Source organism: Sturnira hondurensis, unplaced genomic scaffold (genome assembly GCF_014824575.4).
Source record: "Sturnira hondurensis isolate 20B ecotype Veracruz unplaced genomic scaffold, ASM1482457v3 Scaffold0005563, whole genome shotgun sequence".
NCBI classification, from domain to species: domain Eukaryota; kingdom Metazoa; phylum Chordata; class Mammalia; order Chiroptera; family Phyllostomidae; genus Sturnira; species Sturnira hondurensis.
In genome coordinates, this window is record NW_028078194.1 from 2,989,550 (window position 1) to 3,007,848 (window position 18,299).

Here is an 18,299-nt window from a genome sequence, read left to right on the forward strand (position 1 = left end):
CGCTAATGCCAGAGGTAGGGTGGATTCTGTGGCGGGGAGGGGATGCACGTAGAAGACCAGCTGAGTCTCAGGGTTTGACAATTGGAAGGAGCTCTGGGATTTTCCGGTTTCCTGGGAGAGAACAGAGCAGGATCAGTATCAGTTGTGAAAGGACAGAGGCACCTGAGATGATGTCTGTAAACCAGGCTGTGGGGGTGACGTTCGGGCAGTGAGAAAGAGACTGAAAGATGGAAGCGGCGTGAAGGACTCGGAGATAAGGAATTGGGGCTGGAGGACCTGGGAAGTCATTGGCGGATCTTGAGCACCCGGAGGCAAGGTCACTTCTAGGATGGCAACTTTCCTGCTCAGAGGGATGAATTATCAGCAGAGAAGCTGGAGACAGGAGAAGGAACTGCAGCTCCTGGGGATAGTTTATGCAAGAAGCCTGGGCATGACCATCACCCAAGGGGCAGATCAACATCTGAGCTTCCTTTCCATCCATTCAAGGGCAAGTTTCCTCCTCCTGGGGGGCGGGGGACGAGGGAGTGCCCCTTCTACGGTTGGGTGATATCCAGTCTCCAGTGTCATAAGTTTCCAATTTCTCCTTGCCAATCGGCTACTACAGGTGGGCGATTACGAGCTCTGGGCAAACATGTGGCTCCACAGCAGCCCGTGGCAGCCGCCGCGGTTCGTCCCCTCCAGGCCCGGGCGCCGCCGCGGGCCGTGCCGGGCAGGGTGCTCCCCAAGCTGCGCGGCGGCTGCTGGAGGAGGCGAGGCGGACGGCAGCGAGAGGCTGTGCCCCAGTTTGTGTCCAATCAGGGAGTGCGGGCTGTGCCCCGAGCCGGGCAGCAATGCGTAAACAAACCCACGGCAACTCCTCCGCCCCCTGGGCTCGTTCGCCGGGCGCCCGCCGCCGCCGTAGCCGGCTCCGCTCTGCTCGCGCCCGCCCGCCCGGCTGGCCGGCCCAGCCCAGCACCCCCGCCCCTCGCAGCTCGCACCCCCGCCGCCCCGCCCCGCCCCCGCCGGCGCGGGCTCCCTCACCTACCGCCCCACGCGCGCGCGCTCGCGCACCACGCGCCCCGCGCGGCCCGCCCGGATCGTGGCCTCTCGAGAGCAAGGTAAGGGCGATGTGCGGGGACCCGGGCGGCTTCCCCGCCTGGAGCGGCCCCGGGAAGTTTCTGACGTCGCTCTTTTGCGCTGGGCTGGGGGGAGCTCCCAGCTCTCGGGGAGCCTGGCGGGCGGGAGGGGCGGCCCGGCCCCCGGGGGTCACAAGTTGCCCAACCTGACATTGATGCGGGCGGGAGGCGCGGCGGGACCCGGCACCGTGCGGGCGACGAGAGGGCTCGGAGGAACTTTCTCCTCCCCGGAGGGCTTCCCTCCAACCGCGGTCGCGGCCCCGCCAAGGGAGCAGCCGGCTCCCTGGCTAGAAGGAGACCATAAATGTGTTTGAAGAAGCTGACGCAGTTGGTGACGCTCGCTGCTTCCTGATGGGGACCGGCCACGGCAGCGCCTTCTCCGAGGAGGGACGAGCGAAGTCGGCGCTCGGGCCCTTCCCCCGCCCGGGAGCCGCGCGCCCGGGTGCCTAGTGTGGGGGGCTCTGGGCTGGGGACGCGAGCATCTGGTCCCCGCTGGGAACGGGCCCGGCAGCGCGCCTCGCTTCCGTTTTGATCCGCTCGGGTTATTATATAAGATGTCACGGAGAGGAAAGGGGCGAGCGGGCTGCACGTTGGCGAGGGAGCGTCGGCCAGCCGCGAGTGGCGGGAGGGGCGGGAGGCAGGGCCGGGCAGGGACCCACCTGTGCGTCCTCCGCGCCCCTGCGAGCGCCGCCCGCGCGCGTGCCAGGGTGGCACGGAGATGAGGTCCGAAGGGGCGGGCGGACGTGCCCGTCGCTCCCCTCCGGGGCCGGGAACACTCGGTCAGCGGCCGAAACGTGCCTTTCCTGTCGGCCGCGTGGCTTGGGTGTACACGTTTCTGGCTCCAGGCGTTTGTACTTTGAAACATTTGTTTGATATTAAGGAAGCTGCGTGTGCGGCCGTCGTAGTACGCCCGGAACGTGTGCCCGTAAGCTCCAAAGCGTTGAATGAATCATCGCCCCGCGGACCGGGCACCGATGATTCATGCAGGGTATACATTCGCGCGTACTCACTGCGTGCCTCTGACCCAGGGTTAGCTAGCGGTCCTACTGCAGCGAAGACGCCTGGAGGGGCGGGGAAGAGTTAATGCCCAAGGCTGACAGTTTATTTTTTCTCCGCTTCCCCGATTTGGGGGGAACTTGGGCGGGGGGTGTCAGTTTCTGCAGATTTCCAGAGGCTTGTTTCACATTCTTGGAAGGGTTACAAGATTCCACCTGGCTGCACTAATGAGTCGGTGGAGGAGCGCTGATTCGCCGCAGAGCTGGGTCCTGTCTCATTCAGAATTTGGATGGTGTCAAGTGGGGTTTTGGGCTCTGAGAGAATCCTTCTAGTAAGTGCCTCTACTTAAGTAACGCTAAAGTAATTAGCAAAACTTAAAAAGTTAGTGGATCTTAAGAGAAAAATAAGTGGATCTTAGTGGTTCCTAAGTCGAAAAGTCCAACTTAAAGGTATTGGTGGGGTGGGAGGAGCTTAAAAGCTAAATCCTAATAGTTTGCCATTAAAATTTATGATCATTGTGACCTCTCTGAAAGACTAACTTGACTCATTTCCACCCCACCTCACCCTTGTAAGATTGAGTAAAAATTTCTTCATCACTTAGTACTCTGCTTAGCAAGGAAGGCCCTCTGGGTCATCTTAAGTAGCTTTTTACTCCTCGCCCTAAGAACCACCTCTAGTTCTATTTCATTTTCTCCACAGTACTTCATCACTCTATGAAATGATTTTTATTTAGGGGTTCTTTAAATGCTATCTCTGCGTTAGGATGTAAGCCCCACTCTGGCAGGAATTTTTTAAAGGGTTTTGTTTGTTTATTTTTAGAGATAGAAAATGGGAGGGAGAAAGAGAGGGAGAGAAACATCTATGTGTGAGAGAATCAACCATTGGTTGCCTCTCGAATGCCCCCAGCTGGGGACCTGGCTGGCAGCCCAGACATGTGCCCTGACCAGGAGTCAAACTGGCAACCTTTTGGTTCTTTGCAGTCTGGCGCTCAATCCAACAGAGCCACACCAGCCAGGGCTTGCAGGAATTTTTGCCTGTTTTGTTCACTGCTACAACTTTAGCACTTAGAACTGTGCCTGGCATGTATTTGGCACTCAGTATTTGTTGACTAGTGAATACATACATTCATTTTTCCTGATTTCTTGGTAGAAACATCTTTGACAGTTGAAATTCAGTGCCTTTGTGGGCCAGACGCTAAGATGGAACAGTTCTAATTTTTTTCTTCCACTTTTTTGGGGGTTGGTTTTGTCCTCTGTGCCGTTAACTTGCAGCACAAGATGGGTTTGTGTATCACATCCCAAGGTGCTGAGTATGGAGAAAGAGAAGGCGTGTGGAGCCTTGTCAAGGGAAAGTGTGTTACTGTGTAAGTCAGTGGAGGATTAAAATATTCTCTGTGCTAGTTGGAAAAACGAAAGTGCAGGATATTGAAATGGAATCAGCAAAATACTGATATTTTTGTATTCTTCTCTCCCCAAGGCCTGTGCCCCAACCTCAGATTTAGCTGTAGTTGGGAAGGTCCATGGCAGGTAGAACTTAATATGAAGTATTGATTCAACTAAATGAATACAAGGTTTGTGTCTCTGCGGAGGTCTTAACGCTGTTCTTGTTGATGTCGCTAACTTCACTCCACGGGAGAGTAGATCAAAGGAGTTATTTTAAGTTATAGTTTAAACAATTTAAGTGTATTATAACAACTTAAAGCTATAATAATAAGCCAATTATATCATGAGAGAGCAATTTGAATGTAGTGCTTACTACTACCTCCTTGGAGGGTAAACTTTATATTATTATAAACAATAAACTTGGGAGGCATATTAGCCAGCCTTAATCTTGTAGCAATATTTTAAGAGCTCAGAACTTCCAAAGTCACTGCTGGAAGATTGGACACCCAGCAGTTCCCTTTCGGTAACACTCGCTGGGGTCGCTTACAGAAGCATACTCTCCTGAGTGAGCTTAGATAAATTTAAAGCTAAAAAGGACCTTAAAATTGCTTGGCATACTTCATTGCTTTTTACCAATCGCTTTTCTGAGGAAACTAAGGCACAGGGAGTGACTTGCCCAAGATGCCGGGCAGGGATGAGAACCAAGGGTTCTGGCGTATTGTGGGAAGTCCCCGAGTAGCCAAAGCTCCCATAAGGGGGGGGAAGAGTGACTTCGGCCATTAGTTGGTTGTCTGCCTCTTGGGAGTAAACTATACTGCTCGGAGAGTAAACTATATCTCACACCCTCCCGTGTGCCTTGGACGTCTAGGGGATCAACCAGTACTTGCTGAATGTGGTTGGACAAACAATGTGTTTTAAGTCAAAAGTATTCTTAAGAATTGAAAACGCAGGAACACAAATCTCATTTCCAGATAAGACGTTTTCTGACAGTCAGAATGCTGGCAGTAATTAACCTTAGAACTTTCATGGTAATGAAGCTACTATTTAGTTTCCCTGCCTCCAAAGTTTCAGATAAAATACCTCGTAACTTATAAGTGCGCACGCTTGCTTAGTTGGCCCTACTGGAGAAACAGTAGGAAAGACCCCTGGTAGGTCTTGCCTCTGCCACAGGGTCTGTTAGAAAAGCCTGGGCTCTGAGCGCCAGATGGAGTTGGGGCTGAAGCCCGGCTCTGCTCCTGACAAAAGGGGCTGGCTCTCTGTAGCAAGCTGCCCAACTTTTTCAGGCATTCTCTTGTCTCTAAAATACAATAGCACTTGACTCTAAAGGGTTGTTGGAGGACTGGCAAGACATATGTACAGTGCCTGGTGTACACTAGGCTCTTGATGAATGGTAACAGCTGTAATGGAGACTTCTGATTTGTGTGGCCATGGCAAGAGCTTAATCTCTCACAGCTTCAGTTCTCCCACCTGGAGAATGAGGGTGAAGAGGAGACGGGGGGAGGAGTAAGTGATTTCTAAGGTTTTGTCCATCTCTACAGTTTAAGAAACCAATAAAGAATGCGTCATTCTCCTGTAATTCCAGTTTAAATGAAATGATTCATAGTGACCTAACCAGGAGAACTGTAAAAATGGCTAGTTTCTAGGCGTTCCTAAGAATTTAGCATAATTAACTGATGATATTAAGTACATTTTTATTATTTTTATGCTATGTCATGGATACAGAGTTAACTTAATATTTCTTTAATGCTTTAGTCTCTCAGTTTTGAATCTACAGGGCAGCATAAGGACTATATAGGTTAATGAGACATGGACGCTGTTTCTTTGAGAGGCTTAAGAGTCATATTTTAACTTCCTAACTGGGTTGTCCAAGTTAGGGAATTATGAAGATATTCTCCAGAAGAGAAGCAGCGAGAGTCTAAGTCACAGTAGGGGCAGGTGGGTTGGATAGAAATAAATTCAACAGGACTTGTTGACTAATTGAATGAGGGAATTGAGGGAGAAGTCAGATCTGAGACTGAGTGACTTTGGGTGGTGATGGCAGGAATGGAGATAGTCAGGGAGGGCCACACGTAAAGGCACTGCAAGTAGTGTGTGTTCAGTAGAAATTTGTGTCATTAGTGGAAATGATTGGGTTTGGATATTGTAATGTCTTCCTGCTTATGGACAGTCTAGATGCATGGGAGTCATTAGAAACAAAGGAAGATTTGGGGACATCCTTTTGAGGGGATGGGGAAGCTGTGAGAAAGGGTCAGAGTGTAGGGAAAAAAAAGAAAAGGCCAAGGTAGGGCCTTGGGTAAACCATTATTTGTGTCTCCTCCCCCTTAGGGGGGGGAGACAGATAGAGGCTGATAAGATGCTGACAAGAAAGAAGCAAGAGATGAACAATGAAGAGACTGAGTTTAAAAAAAATATGACAAAGGAAAATTTGGAGGAGGCTGATGAGGTAGAGGGGCTGAGACTGAAGGCTGGGAAGAGGTCACTGTTCTTGAGACCACTGTCAATGGCCTTTGAGGATCAGGGGCAGTGCCTCAGTGGAGAGGGAAGTCAGCCAATGCCTGAAGAGTGCACGAATGGGAAGGAGATGGGGCAAGTCCCAGTCAGCCGTGACTGGATGTGAGAATCTGAGAGGACAGTGACCTGACGTGGTGAGAATGCCAGTGAAACCTTCTTAAAAAGAAAACCTTAAGTCCTGAGAACGTGGTGGCTGTCAGTGGAGAGGAAGGAACTGAAGATCAAGAGAGGGAGTGGGAGGATCATTAATGCACCAGGCCCTCCGCAGGTTGGGGAGATAGGAGTAAAACTGAGTGATCGTGCATCCTGATTGCCCAGGGCGGTCTCGGTTCACAAGTGTTATCCTAGTCTAATTATGGAACACTATTTTAACAAATATTTGGACACATAGTGCCTATTTTTCTTCTAACAGAAAATCTCTTTTTGAATAATACCTTATTTGATGGCCCTAGTCATGACACAGGTAAAGTACTCATGGAAAAACAGATGTGATGCGGAAGGAAAAATAGGTTAAATGAAAGCAAAGAGAAACTGAGATTTAGAGAGGAAAGTTGGAAGCTGGGAGGGAGCTGGCTGCGTTCAAAGTGAGTTGGTTCCTTTCTCTTGGGAAAAAAAATTAACAGAGGAGACCAGTTGATTTGCTGAAAGTAAGCTGGGAGTGAGAGAAGTAAAGCTGGGAAGTGGAGGAGAGTGGGAAGGGCTGGGAGTAGCTGTGGATTTGCACGTGACAGGAGCCAAAGGGGTTGAGGGCCCTGACAAGCTGCTAAAAGGCCTTAGCCTTGTGACAGGACAGATCTTCCCTGTATTTTTGGCTTTCTTCAGCAGTGCTCAGGAAGTTGGAAATGAAGGTGGGTGAGTATCATTGGAACTACCAACTCTATACAGGCCCTTGCAAATAGGCAAGTGAAACCAGTGTAGATGGGCTGGGAAAATGAGCAGGAAATGTGAAATTAGAATGTGTCGTCAGTGACTGGTTTAGGAAGAACAAAGAAAAGAGAAACAGTAATGTACAGGGGTGGTTCTGAGGCTATTGGCAAAGAGTATGTGAGGAACTTGCAGGGTGTCTTACCATTGTGGAGGGATCACCTATGAGTGATGATGGAAATTCTAAGTGTGGCTGAATTCGAGGATGGAAAAGTGACACAGGTGTAAGGTAGAAGGTCATTGATCTTAAGGAACTATGGGGTCAAGATGTTAAAGTGATTATATATCAATGTCAGTGACTTTTAAACACTCTGGAATGTATTTATTATTAAAGCCTTTCCAAACTTTTAACCCATAGATTTGGAAAGTACCTTAAAGATAGTGAGGTTATTTCTTCATTTAAAAGATGAGGATGGTAACCTCTTTTAAAGACTTTCTGGAAAGATTATAACTTACGTAGATCACAGGTGTATGTCTCTGGAAAGAATTGGGATCTCAGAATCTCAGTTTCGTACCATTGTGTAGGGAAGAGGTAAAGTGTCCACTGAACAAAATCTTAGAAAGCTTCCTCACTATTCAGCTCATCTACTGCTTTTAGAACACCAGTGTTTGTGGACCTGGAACTCCACTGACGAGAGCTCCGCCGAGGAAAGGCCATGTCTGACAAACCCACTTACTACCAGCATCATACTCAATGGGAAAAAATTACAAGCATTCCCCTAAAGACTGGGAACAAGACAGGAATGTCTGCTTTCATCTCTCTTATTCAACACAGTACTGGAAGTTCTAGCCACAGCAATCAGACAAGAAGAAGACATAAAAGACATCCAAATTAGAAAGGAAGAGGTAAAACGGTCTTTATTTGCAGATGACATGATACTGTACATAAAGAACCCCAAGATTCCACCAAGAAACTCCTAGAGATGATCAGTGAACTCAGCAAAGTAGCAGGATACAAAATTAATGCCCAGAAATCAGTTGCATTTTTATATGCCTATAATGAATTAAGAGAAAGGGAAATTAAGAAAACAATTTCATTCACAATTGCTTCAAAAAGAATAAAATACCTAGGAATAAACCTAACCAAGGATGTAAAAGACCTGTACTCAGAAAATTCTAAGACACTGAAGAAAGAAATTGGAGAAGATATAAATGGAAGCACATACCATGTTCATGGATAGGGGAGGTTAACCTCATCAGAATGTCCATGCTGCCCAAAGCAATGTATAGATTCAATACAATCCCCGTCAAGAGTCCAATGAGGTATTTTGCAGAACTAGAACAAATATTTCAAAAATTTATATGGAACCACAGAAGGCCCTGCGTAGCAACAGCAATCCTGTGAAAGAGGAACAAGTTGAGGGAATCTCGCTACTTAGCATCTAACTATACTGTAAGGCCATAGTAATCAAAACAACATGGTACTGCATAAAAACAGACACGTAGATCAATGGAACAGAATAGAAAGCCCAGAAATAAACCCATACCTTTAAAGTCAATTATTATTCAACAAGGGAAGCAAGCCCATACAATGGGTTAAAGATAGTTTATTTGATTAATGCTGTGGGAAGATACATGCAAAAAAATGAAACTAGACCACCTCTTATACCATTCACAAGAATAAATTCAAAATAGATTTAAGAGTTAAATGTTAGACCAAAACCATAGAACCCCTAGAAGAAAGCATAGACAATAAAATCTCAAACATTGCTCATACTGATATTTTATCTGGTATATCACCCACTGCTTTTAGGACACCAGTGTCCATGGGCCTGGAACTCCACTCGTGGAGAGCTGTGGAATCAAGTCCATGTGCGCAGAGTTCTAACCAAAAGGCAGGTGATGGCACCTCTGAGAAGGACCCATGGAAAGCACTGAGTCTTCCTCACCAATCAAGGAACAGATGACAATCAGTCAATAAACAAAATATTAACGTTGTTGCCCGCGAAACTTAGAGAACATTGCTTAGTGAAGCCTAAAACAGTCTGGTGCACTATCTACATCCTAATCTAGACTTCAACCCTACTGGATGGAAAGTTTGAGGCTACAGAGCAGAAACACCCAAGTTTCTGCCTTTCGCTGCCCTGGCAGAGAGAGAGGTTAAGAGTCCAAATCGCTTCTGCCTAACATCTTCAGTAGAAAAGCTCCACCCATTTGAGAACTGGGAAACAGAGGCTAGGCGGTCACACACCAGCCACAGCACCTGCTCGCCTCAGAGGGGATGGGGGTGGTGTAGGGCAGGAAGGCCGGAGTGGATCAGGAATGTCCCTCCTTGGAAACTGTATGAGAGTAGGGGAGAGGTATTTGTTCCCTTTAAACATAAAGTATTGACCTCCCTTAACTCTCTTGTTTGCATTTCAGTTAAACCAGCTTCTGAAACACCAGGCGAGTTTTTCTGTTAACTAGAAGTGAGTTAATCAGTTTCACAGCCGAGCCCTGTGGATCTTCCCATCCTTCCAGGGCGTCTCAGGAAACCTGGAGATGTCAGAGCAGAAACCTCCAGTTTTGGTACCCTGTGTTTGAATTCAGCACTTTGGAAAAGTGGGAAGGTCTTTCTCCTCATAAACTGTTTAAGGAGCCCTTACTGGACACTTGACCCTTGAAACTAGTCCTTATTCTGTCACCATTAGTGTGACCTTACTAATAACTACTGAGTGCCTTAGTTTCCTTATCTGCAGCGTGGGAGAAGATAATGCCCCTTCTGTTTCCCAGGTATTGGATGTGAAAGCTTTTTCAATATAGTCTTATACAGTGGTGTCAATATCACTTTAAGGGATGCAACATCAACTAGGAAGTTTAAGAACTTTTTAAAATAAAGTGTTTCAAATAAAACAACTAAGATGGCTATTGAAATTTGGTGGGACTCTGGTTTAGGCACTCAAGATAAATCAGGATGACCTTTCTTCCTTTGTCCCTGTCAATGAGTCTAATAATTATGGCCAAAGGAGATTAAAGCACTATGTTTTCTGACAAATTAAATTTTTGCCTTTTTATTTCTCTTTTAACTTTTAAAAGTATTTTTATTGTAAAATATAAATCTGTATAACTTCTGGGCCCTGGCTGGCATAGCTCAGTGGATTGAGTGCGGGCCTGCGAACCAGATGATCGCGGTTCGATTCCCAGTCAGGGCACAATGCCTGGGTTGCAGGCCAGTTCCCAGCAGGGGCCAATTCCCAGCAGGGGATTCAGGAGAAGCAACTGTACATTGATGTTTCTCTTCCTCTTTCCTTCCCTTCCCCTCTAAAGATAAATAAATAAAATATTTTAAAAAATCTGTATAACTTCTGAAATATAAATGTACAGTTCATTAATTATAAAAAGTGAATATCCATGTAACTATTACCCAGCTTAAGAAATAAAACATTTTAATTTTTGCCCTCATAGGAATTATTTTTCTTTAGAAAAAAATGTGGGTTTTTTTTCAGGGAGGTCATGAGTATTGGCAGGAAGCAAAAATAAGTGTAGAATATGTGCGCCTTTTGAGTGGAGTTAGATCAAAAGTATAATATTAATTTTCTCTTATTTTTACTCTATTAGCTATTTCTTATTTCTATAACTATGACTTTAGTGGTTAGGACAAGTTCTGAGTTTTCAGCTTTAAAGAGCAAAATCTTCAGGCTAAGAATCGTCAGATTAGTGCCCTCTGGATGGGAGTGAAAAAATTGTAATCCTCTGAATGTGAGAAAAGTCCCCATGCTTAATTATTTTGTAAGTGTTCTGACCATCCATCCCTCCCTTTCCCATCTTTAGAAGCAAAACAGCTAAGTCTCCAGTATTGGTGATGACTGTGTGCGGTAATAGTCACGTATCTTCTTAGGAGGAACTTAATCATTATCAAGACTAATACCTTTCAGCTCAGCCCACCCTCAACTAGATTTGAAGTGGCAAGGACAGACCGGTCAGTGAAAACAGCCTTATTGCGTGGAAATCTGCATTTTCTTTGTTTAATTATAATCTAGGGTTCCAAATTCTACTATCTTTTAAGACTAGATGAGTCAATAAGTCGAAAGTGTTTTGAGCTATCCAGAAAAGGATACTCTTGAATATGTTTGTTATAATTAAAAAAGAAAATGACAAACATTGAAATCATTGGGAAAGTAGCTTAGCTAATCAGGTGTGTCTATAAAAACAGAAAACTTGCAAGTGTTTAAAAAATTGATAAAGGCTCATCTTTTGGGGCAGTTTGTATGGTGGTAAGATTTAGTTACAGGGATTTTAGATTAGAATTTGCTGGGCCGAGCATGTGTTTACTGTCAGCCCCTCCTGAGATACCACTATAGAAATGGTAAACCTGAGAAGAGGCAACAGCAGATGGGAGATGCCCACCAAATTTTGGAGGTTGAAAAACAAGCAGACCAGGGGCAACTGACTTAGTGTAATGGAGAAAGTTGATACTTAATGTCTTACAGGGGGTTGGGAGTAGATACCGGGGAAGAAGCAGCTAGTTTATTCCCCCAAATCCTGGAAAGGCTCTGGAATTAGACTTTGAGTTGTGGCCTAGGGCTGACAATAAGGGACTGATTGACAGTCTGTAAAAAGAACTGCGCCCTCACTTAATTTTCCCTGTCCCGTACAGCAAGACGAAGTACTTGCCAGATACTGGACATTTTTTCTCTGGAGGAATTGAAGTAAATGAACAATGTTCCTGATTTAGGGATTCCGGGCAGGATAGAGGAGAAGGGTGAAATGCTCAACTGAAAACACAAATTTAGTGAACTGTGCATACCGAACAGTGAGACCCTATGCTCTTTTTACCTCCCTTGATGCTGGGAAGGATATTACAGGACTCCTCTGGGGAAAATGAAGATCCCTACCGAAAAGTCCTCTAGCTACTAACAGCTGAGGTCCCACAACAACAGCAAAACAAACTATAGTGAGCCCACTAATCCACAGCCCTACTTCCTCTACTCCATGAGCATGGAACTTGCAGTGAGCTTTGTAGAGCCTTACTCTTAAATACAAACAGATACCTAATGGATATGAAACCAGAACAAATGAGAAGAAATTATGGAGGAAACAAATACAAGGAGAGGAATAAAAATGAAAATAATCAAAACTAACACACATGTAATTAATGCAATAAGACAGGGCTGTAAAAAAGTCAGAGAATAATGATCTTGGAAGTTAAAAGTAGCATAGTAAAAAAAATATTGGAAGGACCAGAAGATAAAGTAGAGATACAAGCAAAAAGAAAGAAAAAGGAGAGAAAAAAACAGAATTAGATGATCAGTTCAGCAGGGATTATATCATACTAATAAAGAGTTCCAGAAAGAAACTACAGATTGCTGAGGTTTCCTCTACAAATTGTAGAGGAAATTGCTGAAGAAGTAATACAAGAAATTTTTTTTAGAACTGGAAGACATACATTTGTAGACTAAAAGAATTCACAAAATAGCCAGGAGAATGAATGAAAAAAGATCCATCAATGCATAAGACATATTATTGTAAAATTTCAAGATGCCAAGAAAAATGGGAATATCCTAAATCTCATGTTGACGTGGTGGGGTAGTGGGGAGGAGGACCCACATGCAAAAAAAAAAAAGGAAATTGCAATGGCACCAGATTTCTAACAGCAACACAGGAACCTGAGGACAGTGGATGAATCCCTTCAGAATTCTGAGAGAAACTATTTACAATCTAGAATTTCCAGCATGAACTGTCAAGTGGGAGATAGACTGAAGACAGTCTGAGGGTGTGACAGGTCTCAAAAACATGTCTATGCATCATTTTACAGGAAACTGCCAGGTGATATATTTTACCAAAATGAGGGCATAAACCAAGAAAGAATAATAAATGGGTTTCTGGAAACAGGGCGTCAAACATAGGCGGAAAGCAAAAGAAAATTCTAGGATGATGAGAGAAATTTGAAGATGACAGCACAGCCCTAGAGAGAAGCCAGTCCCGACCAGAATAGCGGGAAGAGCCACTCCTGGATTTTCCAGATGAAAACAAAAACGAAACCGAGAGACCGTCTGATGTATCTGACCAAATGCAAGGCGTTCTTTACAGGGGCTTTCCAGTCCCCGTGGAGCATCTGGGATGGACTCAGAACACCTAGTAAATTTTAAAAGGGCAACTGTAAACTCCAGAGAAAGAGCAGCAGCAGAAAAGACACATAGAGTGAGCTGGGCTCAGCAGATAGTGATACTCACATAAATCATAATAACAAATCACTAGTGTACGACTAAGCCACGCATATGGCTAAGCTGCTATAATGGAGACTCCATGGGACTGTGACCTGAACAAGAAATTTACTTTTCCCTGTGTGACAGTTTGAGAAGGAGCATTGCCAGTGAGTTGATGCCTCTGCTCCGTGCAGCTTTTCAGGAACCCTAATTCCTTCCATCTCGCTGCTCTGCCATCTTCTAGGACATTGTTCTTATCTGCTTGGTTAAAACCTGGGGGTAGCACATCATGCTCCAGCTTGTAGATAGAACAGTGAGGGGCAAAGGTTTAGGGCCCATGTCTTTAAGTGACACACATCACTTTCACTCATATTCAAGTGGCAAAAATTTAATCACAAGGCCACACCTAGGGCCAATACTCAGCGTGTTCAACAAGTGGTAACCCAGACACTGACCAGTCATAACACATGTCTGGGGTAGAGCAGGAGGGCCCTGGTGCGTTTACACAGTGGAATACCACTTGGCCCTGAAAAGAATGAAATCTTACCTTTTGTAATAGCATGGCTGGACCCTAGAGAGTATTATGCTAAGTGAAATAAGTCAGACAGAGAAAGACAAATGCCATAGAAACAGACTCATACACACAGAGAAGAGACCAACAGTTGTCAGAGGGGAGGGGGCTGGGTGGGCTGCGAAAAAGTTGCAGACAGTAGGCAGTGAAACTGCTGGTTACAGAATGTTCACAGGGAGGTGGGTGACTGGGTACTTGAAACGTCAGGGACCACTCTGTAAAGTACACAGTTTTCTAACCACATTGCTGGACATCTGAAACTAATACAGAATAATACTGTATTTGAAAAATAGAAATAATTAATTTTTTAAAAAGAACTACCAAGAAGAAAAAAAGTGTTCTGGAAGCTCCTTGCTATATCAAATGTTAGCCCTTTGTTTGCCAGAGAACGGGCCATGGGCCAGGAGAAGGTCCCTGGGAGGGTGTGAGAGCAGCTTGGGCAGCTGCTATTTAGCAGCCAATGTCTGGAAGCAATTTCATACCAGTTGGTACAATGGTACTAAAACATACAGCCTGAATATCAACCCTGACCATACATGACTGCAAGAGAGGCTGGGAAAAAATGGTAGCATAACTGTATTAGGAGACTAGAATAGGATAAGCCAGTGCATAAAAGGACATCAGTAGTTATGCGAATTACTGTGTTTTGCTGTGTATAATGCTCACTCATGTTTTTTGCACATAATACATGGGATTACTATACCCATTATCATACCCATAGTATGTAATAATAATTATACCCATGTATAATACACAGCCTTATTTTTCCCTCAAAAATTTGGGCAACAAGGTGCACATTATACACTGCAAAATATGATACTAAATTAAAATGAAAAAGTAATAAGTCAAGAAATATCAGTATATATATATTATTTAGGATACATATTAAATGTCAAATGAGAAACTAAATGCTTTTTAAGTAGTTTGCCCTTGGGAAATGGTTTTGGTGGTGAGTGGAGAGGTAATGCAGGTTGTTGCTGTGCTTTCATTTTAAGCCTGGTAGTACTGTTTGAGTTTTTAAATAGTCTGCATAGGTCATGTTGATCAAAGTAGAATTAATAAGAAAAAAGTAACGCAGTGCTAGTAAGTGGATTAGGGAATGATTTACATGGATCCAGAGCTTTCAAAAATATATGCTAAAGGTTAAGAAATGTTGTTTCGAAGTTAGACTCCTTCCTCAGAACTGTGATTCCAGCCCCCACTGTGTCTCAGAATCATTTGAAGGAGCTTTTTAAAAATTCAAATGACTTCCTCCATCCCAGAATTCCAACCTGGCTTAGGTTAGGCCCCGAGGAGTCAGTGACTTCTCAGAGAACCCCAACTCCTGATTTATAGGGAGGGTGTTTAGTCTAGTAGTTTAAGCACCTTTGCTCCTGCTTTTTAAATGTGTCTTGCCTGCTTGCCGTCCTTCAGATCCTCTCTACCTCTCAATTCTGAATGAATTCGGTCTGTTCTGTGTCAGAAGAGAGGGAGGAAAGAAAGGGAGAGACACGGAAAAGGTCCTTTGGAGGACTGTGAAGAATGAGAATGGCTATACAGACAGCCAGTACTTGCTTTCTTTTGTTTTGCAGAAATTTCTTTAATTGATGACCTTATCTTGAATTTCTTATAGAGTAATTTTAAGAGTAATTTCTTATAGAGTAATTTAGAGTAAGCTCAAGTTCAGGTGAATTTGAATGACATTTTGCTATTTCTTTACCTTCAGTGTGGCCTCCTGGATCTCAATCAGCTGCATCCTCAGACTGCCCTCAAGGTCTTTTCCTTCGGGTTTTGCCCCCCGATACTCCCAGCTGTGGTCTACCAGACGTTCACCAATAGTGGCATTTTACACCTGGGGTCACCAGCAGTTTTCATAGCTCCCCAATTTTCTATGAGGCAATTCTTAGAAAGGTGATTAGCAAGCAAGAGATAAAGGAATATTAGAATTATGTATTTACCAAAGTTACACATCTTGTTACATTGATCTTTGACTAAAGAGATTTAATATACCTCAAAGAAAAAATGTTATGTGAATGAGAGAAACATTAAGACCTCAGGGAAAAACTTCTTTAAAAAAAGTCTAACCAACATTGGGTTTTTAAAGATACCAGTGATTACAGGCATGGTTAAGGTGTCCTTTGAACTCTTCCCAGTCCCATTTCCAGCCTCCCTAGACGCAGAGTCCTCAGGAACAAGGAGTGTCAGAGATCTGCCTGTGAGGGTCGCGCATCACATCAGTGCCTGCCCCGGAATGTGATAGAACTTCCCTCTAGCGCGCTGTCCAGTTTGTGGGGAGGTGTCCTGACAGTTTCTGGGGGATTACCTTACATTCAGTATGTGTGTGAAGCTGGATCACAGTGGGACCCTGAAGGTGAGGGGTTGATTCATCTCATCAACAAATCTTATTGAGAGCTTGCCGCTTAGTGCCAGACTCTCCCAGGCCGTTATTACATTGTGAACTCAAATTCGTTGGATCTTGGGTGGGGCCTGGGATTCTGCATTTCTAATAAGCTCCCAGGGGGATGCTGTTGGTCCACAGATCACTCTTAGAAAAGCAAGGTTCTTGCTAATGGTTGTCAGCCCCCGTTGCTCTTCAAAAGCGTCTAGGACCTGTCCCTAATGATTCTGACTTAATTGGTCTAGGGTGGGACCTAGACAGAATATACATATTTACGTATGTGTGTGTGTATTTTTTTAAACTTCTCAAGTGACACTAATATACAAACAGGGTTGAGAGCCACTGTTACGAGCTCTGCACACTTGCAGTGACTCAGGTAATAGGGAACCGATCCTCTTGGCAATGGCAAATGTAGCCCAGCCCTATGGGAAAACCCATGGATGCCAAACCCACAGATTGGTTCTCCCTTGGGGAATCAGGCCTGCATTATATCTAGGCTGCTTGTGACTTGCTCTTGCTAAAACTCCCTGCCTCACCCTGAGTTGAGGCAGCAAATGCTTACTGCATATCTTTAAAGTAACTTCCTGAAGTCTGTGCTAATTCTCCCAAGGACTGAAGTGTAACCAGACCAATTACTCTTATCATTCCCTTGCATTTGCAACATTTTTTCCTTGTTCATCTGTGAAAAGTAATCGGTAACATCCTTTCTGTTGCTATCTGTGAAAAAGTAATTACCTAAAGCAAACCTACGTATAATGTGAAAACCTTTGATGTATGCTATTAGAAAGCCAGTAAAAGACTGTCAAGGCAAAGGTCGGGGCGCTCTCCCCTTGAGAGAGTGGCCATGTCGTCCCTTTCTCTCCACAGGACTCGGTAGTCCATGTGAATTTGTCTCGTCTCATCCATAACACCGCGGACATTGCCGGCCAGTGTCCGCCTCACAGGTAAAGCTCTTATGTGGATTTTGTAGCAGTCTGGGAAGCACCTTATAGAGCCTTCGTGATAGGAATCCACCTGCTTTATGGGTGCAGTCCACAGAGGAGGGGTTCCTCCTGGATTGCCAGGTTCCCGAAGAGGAGGGGGAGGCAGCTAACAGAGCAGGCAGGCCTCAGAAGGAAAACTGGCCTTTTCATTAAAACCCAGATGCCATCCGATACAGGCAGGATCTTTGAAATGATGAGCAAATACAAAGTTAGTATCTCTTTATACAGGGGATCCTCCTGGTTTCTACATCCTTTTAGTAAGAGATCATGGAAAAATGATGTAAACAGTGATGCTTTGTGTTTTCTTCAGAGAATTCATAAACTTCTTATTATCCTATATATATGTTTACCTATAAATATGTGCTCTTGCAACGTTATTTATAAACGTATTTGTATTTTTCATTTGCCAATTATTTAGAAAAATTAGAGTATTTTCCGTGCATTTTCTTTGGGCACCTAATTTGTCTTAAAAAGTGAGTGACTCGCCATCTTCATGAAGAGATTGTTTATTCTCAGGAATTTCCAGTGCTAATGGCAGATTGATGATTTGATTTTCTCAAAAATCAGAAGTCTTAGCTCAGTTCAAAGGTTAATTGTTTTGTTATTATTATAAGGATATTCCTAGAAGCAGATAATACAGTTCTATGTATATTAAAATCATGTTAATTGTAATTTTTGGAGACAATAAGCTTTAAATCTAGCAGATTAAAAGNAATTAGAGTATTTTCCGTGCATTTTCTTTGGGCACCTAATTTGTCTTAAAAAGTGAGTGACTCGCCATCTTCATGAAGGGATTGTTTATTCTCAGGAATTTCCAGTGCTAATGGCAGATTGATGATTTGATTTTCTCAGAAATCAGAGGTCTTAGCTCAGTTCAAAGGTTAATTGTTTTGTTATTATTATAAGGATATTCCTAGAAGCAGATAATACAGTTCTATGTATATTAAAATCATGTTAATTGTAATTTTTGGAGACAATAAGCTTTAAATCTAGCAGATTAAAAGTAAATATTGTTATGCTGCTAAGAAATTGGAATCTTCTCCTCCACCTCCTCTTCATTCAATCATAAAATAGGCCTTAGATTTTATTTTCTTAAAATGATCTTGTCTACCTCATGGCCACTGATTTCAGTTAAGTCTCATTCATGTTACTTTCCTCACTGGACCTTGCTCCCTCCATTCTTGACCCTTACAGTCCTTCTGCCAGAGTCCTCTCTGGTTTCTGTCATCTGCCTGAGGACAAAGTCCAGATCTCCAGGGTGTCATGTAGAGCCTTCTGACCTGGCCCTCCCTTTTCTCCACTCTCAGCTGTCACT

General features: G+C 44.2%; 1 protein-coding gene across 2 annotated transcripts in view; it reads left to right on the forward strand.

The window, feature by feature from the left end:
* The first annotated feature begins 999 nt into the window (after positions 1–999).
* The window catches only part of PCGF5 (polycomb group ring finger 5), a 113,367-nt gene continuing 96,067 nt past the window's right edge, over positions 1,000–18,299 (forward strand). The window contains exon 1 of one of the 2 annotated variants that reach the window (XM_037047329.1): positions 1,000–1,097. The gene's annotated coding sequence lies outside the window, so the exon portion shown is untranslated. The remainder of the gene's footprint in view (positions 1,098–18,299) is intronic. The other variant, XM_037047328.1, reaches the window with a different exon arrangement.